Source organism: Papio anubis, chromosome 20, assembly GCF_008728515.1.
Source record: "Papio anubis isolate 15944 chromosome 20, Panubis1.0, whole genome shotgun sequence".
Taxonomy (NCBI): domain Eukaryota; kingdom Metazoa; phylum Chordata; class Mammalia; order Primates; family Cercopithecidae; genus Papio; species Papio anubis.
In genome coordinates, this window is record NC_044995.1 from 8772809 (window position 1) to 8780591 (window position 7783).

General features: G+C 52.6%; 1 pseudogene across 1 annotated transcript; it reads left to right on the forward strand.

Moving 5' to 3' along the window:
* Nucleotides 1–2490: 2490 nt before the first annotated feature.
* Nucleotides 2491–7474, forward strand: LOC101026787 (annotated as a pseudogene). The gene is made up of 2 exons (XR_004180506.1): nucleotides 2491–2572; nucleotides 6784–7474. The product of XR_004180506.1 is annotated as an uncharacterized LOC101026787 (transcript).
* The last annotated feature ends 309 nt before the right edge of the window (nucleotides 7475–7783 follow it).

A 7783-nucleotide genomic window follows, 5' to 3' on the forward strand; every position in this document is an offset into this window, starting at 1 on the left:
CTATGGGGAGGGGGGAGGGCCATGGTGTTTTTTGCAGTTTCGAGATGTTTTCTTTTTCACGTTTTGCTGTGTGCATGGGGTGGCGGGGCGCGGGGAGGGGAGGGAGGGACTCCCAGCCCAGCCCAGCCCAACTCCTGGAGAGGAGCCCATAATACACACATACATAGTTACACCCACAAACTATATATATGCCCTATATAAAGAGACACAGCTAAGGGACGCAGAAAGGCAGAAAGAAGGGTTGGACGCGGGCATTCATTCATTTTTTTCATTCATTATTCTACAAAGGCTTATTAAGCACCTACTGTGTACCAGGCACAGGTACATGAGAAGGCATTGGAGCAGGGGACACGAACGAGGCACAGAAAGGGCCTCCTCGTTCATTCATTACCGGCAATTTATTTGTGTGCCTTAAAAAGCTAGGCATTGTGCTCCGTGCTCAGCGTGCAGGAGGCAGGAAAACAGCCAGGGGTCCCGACATCTCATAGAGTAAACATCTTGTGCATGAGACAGGCATTAATCGATCATGTACATACACGATAAATTACAGTTAGGCTATAGGAGAAATGAGATGCTATGAAATGCTCCATCAACGGAGCCTAACCCAGTTGTGAGGAAGAGATTTCAGTGGACAGTGAAAGGATGAGAAGAAGCCAGCAGGGCGGAGCTGGGGTGGAGTGTGGCAGGCAGAGCAGCACTTGCAAAGGCCCGGGGGGCAGGAAGGAGCTTGCAGCGAGGGCTGAAGGGTAGTGAGGCAGGTGAGCAGGGACCAAGGTGAGGCTGGAGACGCAGACAGGGCCAGATTGTGCAGGTACTCATAGGCCAGGAGTTTAGATTTTATTCTAGGGATGGTGAGGGCCATGGAATGGGTTTAAGCAGGACCCTAATGTGAATGGTGTACAAAGGGAAGACAGGAACTCGGAGACAAGAGTAAGAGGTGGAGATATGCTGAAATACAGCATAAAACATGGGCACTGGCCCTTGGAGCTCACACTCTTGTGGGAGGAAGCACATAATTACACAAATAGTGAAGCATAGACATGGTGTCTGGTGTGCAGGAGAAGCCCTGGGGCTTACAGACTCATGTGTCTGTCACTCATTCATTCAGCCACTGGCCCGTTGCCATTTTTGGCCATCTGCTAAGGTACTGGGAAGTGTTAGGATCCAGGTACCCAGGGGTGAAACAGACTCTAGCCCTGCTCTCAAGCAGTTTATTGTCATCAAACACCGCCATCCAGGCAGGGCAATTGGTGCTGGAATGGGAACCACAGTGGGTACCGTGGCACACAGTGGACAGAGTGACCAACTGCCAGGAGTGGGCAGCACTTGGAGGAGGCTTTGTGGAAAATATGATGCCCATTCTGGGTCTTAAAGAGATGAGTGGGCATCTTCCGGGTGATGAAGGGCGTGAAAAAGGCTTGTGGGGCCAAAGAACAACTTGGGTAAAAACCGGGGGAAGCGAACAAGCATGACGTATTGGGGTCAGTGCTGATAGTTCTGGGATGCTGATGTACAAGGTGGGGCTGGGAGATGAGGCCGGGAAAGTAGCCACAAGCCAGAGTGTAAAGGTACCAGTGTGGCCGGGTACGGTGACTCATGCCAAAATCCCAGCACTTTGGGAGGCTGAGGCTGGAGTATCACTTGAGCCCAGGAGTTTGAGACCAGCCTGGGCAACATGGCAAAACCCTGTCTCTACAAAACATTAAAAAAAAAAAAAAAAAAAAAAAGGCCGGGCGCGGTGGCTCAAGCCTGTAATCCCAGCACTTTGGGAGGCCGAGACGGGCGGATCACGAGGTCAGGAGATCGAGACCATCCCGGCTAACACGGTGAAACCCCGTCTCTACTAAAATACAAAAAAAATTAGCCGGGTGAGGTGGCGGGCGCCTGTACTCCCAGCTACTCGGGAGGCTGAGGCAGGAGAATGGCGTCAACCCGGGAGGCGGGGCTTGCAGTGAGCTGAGATCCGGCCACTGCACTCCAGCCTGGGCAACAGAGCCAGACTCCGTCTCAAAAAAAAAAAAAAAAAATAGCCGGGCGTGGTGGAGCACACCTGGGGTCACAGCTACTCGGGAGGCTGAGGGAGGAGGATCACTTGAATCCAAGAGTTCGAGGCTGCAGTGAGCTAGGATTGTGGCACTACACTCCAGCCTGAGCAACAGAGTGAGACCCTGTCTCAGAACAAAAGAGAAAAAGGTGCCTGAGTTCCAGGCAGAGGGATTGAGGCTTTATTCTAAGGATGGTGAGAGAGGATGATAGTTGAGCTGGGGCAAGGACTGGGGGGTGGAGAGGAGGGGATGAGTTTGAAGTTCACTGAGAAGGCAGAGGGGACAGTGCTCAGTGGGCTTCCCTTCCATAGTTGCTCAGCAAGTACTTCCTGAGGACTCCCCTGAGGCCTTGTGCTGGGCAGTGCTGGGAGTGTCGAGGTGGTTTTTATCTTGCCCTGCTCTCAAGGGGCTCCCAGTCTGGTGGGAAAACAGGCACAGACGCAGCATGAGGAGGGCATGGCAGCAGTGGTGCCGTGCTGCCAGGGGCTCTGCGTGCCCTTATCTTGAGCATATAGGGCTGCGGAAGGGTACAGATCACAGCTGAGTATTCAGAATTTCTCTCCGAGGCCTGTGTGGAAGGACCAGGAAGAGACACTGAAGGTCAAGGTCTCTAGGAAGAATTCTGCCAAGGCGGTTTCAGGAAGAGATGCTGGGAAACGTAGGAAAAGGAATACAAATTAGTGAGACGGAGAAGTGCTGAGTGAGAGAGAAGGATAGGTGGAGAGAAGAGGGATGCCGGAGCGGGTGTTAAAAGGGACAGATCTGGCTGGGTGCAGTGGCTCCTAATCCCAGCACTTTGGGAGGCTGAGGCAGGTGGATGAGGCAGGCGGATTAAGCTCAGGAGTTCCAGACCAGCCAACATATTGAGATCTTGTCTCCACAAAAATTAGCCGAGTGTAGTGGTGCACGCCTGTAGTCCCGGCTACTCAGGAGGCTGAGGCGAAAGGATCTCGCTTGGGCCTGGGAGGGTGAGACTGCAGTGACCCGTGATGGCACCACTGTACTCCAGCCTGGGCGAAAGAGCAAGACTGTCTCAAAAAAAAAAAAAAAAAAGGAAAGAAAAAAAGAGAGACAGCAAATATTTGCTGGAAGAGGGAGAGAGAACTGGTTAGGGGAGAGTGGGTTCTAGAGTCCCAAGGCCAAACAAAACAAGAATGAGGTGGAGGTTGGGCACGAGGAAGAGCAAGATGGGGAGGGAGGGGGACGGAAGGAGAGACCAAAACTAGTAGAGTCAAAGACAGAGAAAAAGTCAAAGCCAGGAAGGTGATACAGAGAAGAGAGAAGAGGAGAGAGACTGACAGGTGCACAAATCAGAGAAGTCCCAGAGGTGACAAAAACACGACCACAGAGATGGTGATGGAGATGGAGAGGTAAGCCGGAGATAGAGATTCGCACAAAAAGCAACACGGAGACTCAGAAGCAAGCACAGCGTCAAGGAATGCGCCATTTCTGGTGTGTTGTTTTCCCAGTATTCAACAAATATTTGAGTGCCAACCTGTTCTAGACCCAATCTAGGCCCAGGGGATGTGGTGACAAATAGACGGACAAGGGCCTGCTCTCCTGATACTCACCGGAGAGATAAACAATAAATAATATCATTTCAGTAACCAAAAAGTGCTTTAAAAATTAAGCAGAGGGCCGGGTGCAGCGGCTCACGCCTGTAATCCCAGCACTTTGGGAGGCCGAGGCTGGTGGATCACTTGAGGTCAGGAGTTCGAGACCAGCCTGGTCGACATGGTGAAACTTCATCTCTACTAGAAAATAAATAAATAAATAAATTAGCTGGGTGTGGTGGTGTGCCTGTAGTCCCAGCTACTTGGGAGGCTGAGAAAGAAGAATCACTTGAACCCGCGAGGCAGATGTTTCAGTAAGCTGAGATCGCACCACTGCACTCCAGCCTGGGCGACAGTGAGTGGTAACAGAATGACAGAGCAAGGACGATTTTAGATGAGGTACTTGGAGAAGACCTTGTGGCAGAGGTCACAGAGGCGTGGATTGTGAGAAGGAAAGAGAGGTAAGAAAGTCTGGGGTCCAGGCATTCTGTCCACCGGAAGCAGCCCCAAAGCCCCGAAGAGTAGCAGGTCTTCAAGGGGGCCAGTGCGGTGAGCAGATCCATGACAGGACAGAGGCCCAGGGTAGGGGCTGATCAGTTAGGGCCTTGGATGCCTGGGAAGAAATCTGAATTTTATTCTAGAGCTGATGGGAAGTCCTTGGAGGGTGTTGAGCACAGGCATGCCATGATCATATTTTTATTTATTTATTTATATTTATTTTGAAAAAGAGTCTTGCTCTGTCTCAGGCTGGAGTCCAGTGGGCCGATCTCGGCTCACTGCCAACCTCCGCCTCCCGAGTTCAAGTGATTCTCCTGCCTCAGCCTCCTGAGTGGCTGGGATTACAGGCATGTGCCACCACGCCCGGCTAATGTTTTTGTATTTTTAGTAGAGACGGGATTTCACCATGTTGGCCAAGCCAATCTCAAATTTCCAGCTTCAAACGATCCACCTGCCTCGGCCTCCCAAAATGCTGGGATTATAGGCGTGAGCCACTGCGCCTGGCCTCCTATTTTTATTGAAACAAGAACAGCAGAGTTACATTGCTGGGCTGAGCATACGTAGACTTCAGGAGTCAAAGTGGAAGGAAGGAGGTAGCCGGCTGTTGCTTTCCTCTGGTTAAGGCTGCTGGAGGCCTGGACCAAGGTGCAGTTAGTGGGATAGAGGAAGTGGAAGAAGGCATGGGATTTTGGAGGCAGAGCCTGCAGTGGTGGTGAACTGGATGTCATAGAGGAGGGAAGGAGAAGGAACCAGGAAGAGAAGAACTCTTGGAATTGGGCATGCGCATCTCTGATGGGCGCCGATGAGGATTGTTACCAGGAACGGGGAGACTGGGATCAGGAAAGCGGCTTTGGGAGGGAGAAACCAAGGCTTCTCTTTTGGATGTGTCAAGATAGAGATGCCTTTGAGAAATCCGAGTTGGGGTATCAAATAGCCGGTAGGATATGTGAGACTGGAGTCTGGGGGAAAGAGAGGTCATGGCTCAAAAATGTAAGTTTTGGAAACGTCAACATATAGGGGACATTTAAAGCCACAGGACTGGGTGATGTGGCCTAGCAGGTGGGTGGGGACAGAGAAATGACCCTGGCCAGAGCCTTGGGGACATCTACATCTTGAGGAGAAGGGGATGTAGCAAAGCGAGCTTAGGAGTGATCTCGAGGTGGGCTGAAACCAGGAGGGTCACAGAGGGCAAATGCACCTTTGTGTTTCAAGAAGGGACGGAGACAGCCGGCTGTGCCAAGGGCTGCTGAGAATTGGAGAAGGATCTAGAAAGCGGAGTGACCATGAGGTTTGATGACATGGATGGGGTTGGTGATCTTGACAAGATGTCAGTTCAGTGCAGTGGTGGGGACGGAAGCCCTGCTGGAGTGGAGGGGAGAGAGAATTTGGGGGAAAGACAGAAGGAACGGGAATTCAGGCAATTTTGTGTGTTTGTGTGTGTGTGTAACTGACACAAAGGCCAGGTGCGATGGCTCACGTGTGTAATCCCAGCACTTTGGGAGGCCGAAGTGGGTGGATCACTTGAGGTCAGGAGTTCGAGACCAGCCTGGTCAATATGGTGAAACCCGGTCTCTACTAAAAATACAGAAATTAACCAGGCGCGGTGGTGCACGCCTGTAATTCCAGCTACTTGAGAGGCCGAAGCAGGAGAATCGCTTGGGCCTGGGAGGTAGAGGTTGCAGTGAGCCAAGATCACACCACTGTACTCTAGCCTGGGTGACAGAGCAAGACTCTGTCTCAAAGAAAGAAAAAGAGCAAAAAAAAAAAAAAAAAAGACACTGAAAGGAAATAGGGAGACATGCAGACAGGGAGATGGCAGGCAGAAAAATGCACCCTGCAATTAGCTGTCGTAGCAGGCAGGAGCAAGAGAGATGGGGAGGCCCAGGGTCAGGAGGGGAAGATGAATTCAGGGGGCAGGGAAGAGGGGATGCTGTCAGCTAGCCTCTGGCAGATTCCCTAGCCAGGGCTGCTCTGCCCGGCTCCTGTCTCTTGCTGCTGTCAGCGCCGGGCACACTCTGGGATTCCCCCTGTAGACCCGGTCAAGACCTAGCGAGCTGAAGGGGAAGAACAGGCTTTCATCATTCATTTTCAGAAATAAACATTCATTCAGTTCTTGGAAATACTTCCTGGCGAGGCATGGTGGCTCATGCCTGTCATCCCAGCACTTTGGGAGGCGAAGACTGGAGGATTTTTTGAGGCTTGGCGTTTGAGACCAGCCTGGGCAATATAGTGAGGCCCCATCTCTACAAAAATAAAAAAATAGCTGCAGTGTGGTAGCTCACGCCTGTAGTCCTAAATACTCGGGAGGCTGAGGCGGGAGGATTGCTTGAGCCCAGGAGTTTAAGGTTGCAGTGAGCTATGATTGCACCATTGCACTTCAGGCTGGGCCACAGAGCAAGACCCTGTCTCAGAAAAAAAAAAAAAAAAAAGAGGAAGGAAGGAAGAAGGAGTCAAAGAAATAAAGTCAAAGACGAGAAGGTGATACAGAGAAGAGAGAAAAGGAGGAGGAGAGAGACTGACAGGTACACAAATCAGAGAAGTGCCAGAGGTAACAAAACACAATCACAGAGGCAGGGAGAGGTAAGCTGGAGAAAGACTCAGAGATTCGCACAAAAAGCAACGTGGAGACTCAGAAGCATACACAGTGTCAAGGGATGATCAATAAAAAGAAAAAAATATTTCCTGAGGACTTCCAAGTACCAGGCCCTGCGATCTCAGAGCCACTTCTGTCCCATCTCTGCCCTTGGAGGGGGAACAGGTAGTCCAGACAATTAGAGGACAGAGGGGGCTGTGTTCTGACGGGGCCACGCAGGCACTGAGGAAACACAGCGGGCCCCTCCCCTGGCTGGGATGGGGATGTCTGTGTGCCATCATCTCACTCCATCTGCTCATTCCTTTGCCCATTCATCTATCCATTCATTCGAGTCACCTCATGCACATTTTCCAAGGCTGCCTGTGGCCTGGCCCTGTGCCGGGTAGAGCTGAGGATGCCAAGGTGAAGGTGAATTCCTCCTGTGCCTGGCCCCGGCCCCAGTCTGCTGGAAGAACCAGACACAGACAATCACGTTGCGGGGAAACGCGTGCTCCATCGGAAACGCCCAGAGCAGGGGGTGGGCAGAGAGGCCCAGCGTGCACCAGGGCCTTGCTCAGGTCGGCACCAGGCCTGCCTGGAGCAGCCAACTGTGGGAGAAGGAGTTGGTGAAAGATGGGCCCCACCTGGGCCATGCACAGAAGGGCTGAGGGGTAGGGGGCGAGGGGTTGAAGATCAGGCCCTGCCGCCATGCCACACGGCTGTCCTCTGTCCCTGCCCCTGGGGGAGCTGAAACTGCATGGAAGGTCCTCCAGGGGTGCCCCGTCTAATAAACTCGATGAAGAGGAGTGCCGCCGTCATTCTGTGTCCCTGACAGCCGGTCCCCGCTGAGGCCTGTGCTTTCTCCAACATGGGAATCAGTCCTTCTATCCTTCAAGACCCAGGGTTCTGGCCTCAGTCTCCTCCTCCAGGTCCAGGAGTCTGGGTCTGCCAACCCCTTGACCAGGAGTCCAGGCCCCAGCCCCTCCTCCCTCAGACTCAGGAATCTAGGCCCCCAGACTCTCCTCCCTCTGACCCAGGAGTCCAGGCCCAGCCCCTCCTCCCTCAGACCCAGGAGTCCAGGCCCAGCCCCTCCTCCCTCAGACCCAGGAGCCCAG